Raw genomic sequence first — 3,018 nt, forward strand, 5'->3', positions numbered from 1 at the left:
TGCAGCAACGAGCAGGATGTGGAACTATGACATACAACTATCTACTGTGGCTTTGTGGAGAAAAAGGGGGAAAAAAAGGAGGAGGATTGTCAATAGATGTTAGCTCAGGGCCGGCCTTCCTCAGCAAAAAGAGGAGGATTGGCATGGATGTTAGCGCAGGGCTGATCTTCCTCACACACACACAAAAAAGACTTTGTATACATAGAAAAAATTACAGTCTGTTTTCTTCTAATCAGCTTTATGAGTGTGTCCATCCCATATTATCCCCTTCCCAGAACTGTCACCCAAAACCCAGAGTACAGTCAGCACTCTGATTATGGAGAAGGAAAGTGCAGGGTTTGATCATGCATAGGTGCTCCCACACCATCACCATTTCCTGCATTTTCAGCTGGAATCTCAGCCTGCAGACCCATCCCCCTCCCAGGCCCCCCTGTCCTGGCCACTTACTCTCTCCCTGCTGGGACAGTTGCAGCATGGTCAGAAAGGCTTGCACATGCTCTACCTGTTTCCCATGGTCCCCAATTTGCAAAGAAAAGCAGAAGAATGATAAGGAGAGACATGAGGAAGCCACAGAGAATCTGCGTGCAAAAAAGGAACTATGACCAACAGGCCATCAGAGCTGGAGGCCAGTTTGCAGAAGAAGGCAATGAGATCCAGAGTGGGAAAGAGAATTGGCTGAATCACAAAGGTACTGTGTATTATGTGCCATTGATTACACTAGAACCCACTACGGCAATCTTTGTTTGCCCAGGTTTCATTGGGCTGGGAGACCGGAAGCTTATCTTAATTGGAGAGGGAAGAATTGTCATCTCATCCCATGAGGCGAGGGAGGAAATTTCATTCATTTACTCATTCATTCATCAAACAACCGTGTACACTGTGCCTTCAGTTTTCCAGTAAAGGGGTGAAATGACAGACCTAGCCCTTGCCTTTGAGGAGAACAACAAGTGGTTGGGAGACAGACAGGTAACCTGACAATTCCAGTTCCATAGGATAGATGGCTCTGATGAGTGAAACCCACCTGGGGTGGGAGGGGCTCTTGATCTTCTGGACTGGAAGGTGAGTCTCAGGGAGGACTGGGCCAAGCAGACATGGTAAAAACTCTCAGGGAGTCATGAGGGATGTGAATTCCACATGTGACCCTGGTACCCTGGGAATTCCTTGACTCTCAGGTGTTATGTTCTCAATCCTGTTCACTCCCCCACTGTGCTGGAGATCCTCTGCCAGCTACCAAGTTCTGTGTGCTGTTTGTGATCAACCCCACCTCTGCCTCAATAGGGGTTGGGCCACTACCCATAGGGGGCGCCCCCTCTGCCGAGGACTTACCTGGCTCCTGGGGATCCCTAGGAAAAGGCCAAGGTGCTGTCAGTGATGCTGATTCAGAGCTGAGTGCTGACTTTGGAGATGTCTGCGGCTCTGTGGGGAGGCCTGATAACACAGCACAGAGACCTTATGTCTGGAGTCGGGAGGGTCAAGGTATCAGATGTGCTGGGGAGGGCTCAGGTCTACCTGGCAGGAGGGGCTGAGGGAAGGGGAAGATCTGTACTTCTCCTCCTTGTCCTGTCCACCCTCAGGAATGTCCTATGGACAATGCCAGGCTGTTGTCACTTGTCCCAGAGCAGGTAATGTGAAGGTTCAGTGCTGCCCCTTTACATGTCTGTTTCCATTTGATTTTCCCAACATCCCTGACAGAGAGGGGTAACTCCCTCATCAGATAAAGGAGAGAGCTGACACTCAGACAGGTGAGTAGCCATAGGAAGTAATCTCCAAAGACAATCCCACACAATCCCGCCCTCCTTTATACAAACACGGTGCTCCTCTCCTTACAAGATGCAGTTTGTTATTATTACCTTCTCCTCTTGAACCTAGCTTGGGTCCGTGACTGCTTTGACCGATGGAATGTGGAGGACAAGCTGTTCCGAGAGTCATACAGCTCAAGTATTAAGAAGGCTTGGCAGCTTCCACTCCTGTATCATGGATTTCTGGGTGTCTGTGTAAGCAATCCAGGGGACTCTGATGGAGAGAGAAGCTACATAGAGGAACCCTGAGGGGTCAGATATCCAGTCCCAGTCACCACCACCATCCTAACAGGACTGCCTGAAAGAGCCCAAAGCAAAACTAGGAGTGAAACTGCCCAGCCGGGCTCTGGCCAATTTACAGATCTATGAAATAGAATAAAATGATTGTTTGGGCCACTGAAATTTAGAGTGGTTTGATCTTCAGAAAAAGATAAATGAAACAAACAGTAACCACAAAAATCATAGCTAATAAGGAAAAAGTAAACCTGGAGGTTTATTCACCTGATGAATTTTTCTCATACTATATTTAAAAGATGACTTTTAAAGGGTGATTTGAAGTCTTCTGTGAAGATACCTGTGAAGGCTTTGCCAGGCTGGAACTACATTTCCCAGAATCCTCTTCCTTACTTGCTTCCAGGTTAAAGTTTGCCCACAGAGAAGGGAGAAGTTGGAGCAGCAACCAGGCTCTGAGGGTCAGTGGAGGGGCAGGTGCTATTGCAGCTGTCACACATCATCGCTGATGTGTTGGCTCATCTTGCTGATGAGACACAACAGCTGCTCAACTGCTGGGAGGTAGGAAGGGTGTTGGGGAAAGCCACTGGCTGGACTTCAGGGGGCAAGAACCATCAAGCCTCAGTACATGGATTGGTGATCCAGGTGGACATAGGTGGCCCAGAGAGATGTTTACAGTGACATGCAAAATATAGGAAAAGAGCGTCTCTAGTACTTCTCTCCTACTAAGACATTATGCCCGATCTCTTTGACCTGACAACTAGGGCCATTTGCCTATTCACAGGAGCACCATCTTCCCTAGGACAAATGGCCCATCTCGGTACTCAGTTCCCAATGCCCAGCTGTGTGTCTGTGTGTCTGTCTGCCTGTGTGCATATCCTGAATATTGGCCTCCCAGGCCAGTGTGATGGTTAATTTTATGTGGCAACTTGACTGGGACATGGGATATGCAAATTAAATATTATTTGCGGGTGTGTCTGTGAAGGTG

This window comes from Diceros bicornis, chromosome 34 (assembly GCF_020826845.1).
Source record: "Diceros bicornis minor isolate mBicDic1 chromosome 34, mDicBic1.mat.cur, whole genome shotgun sequence".
Lineage (NCBI taxonomy): Eukaryota > Metazoa > Chordata > Mammalia > Perissodactyla > Rhinocerotidae > Diceros > Diceros bicornis.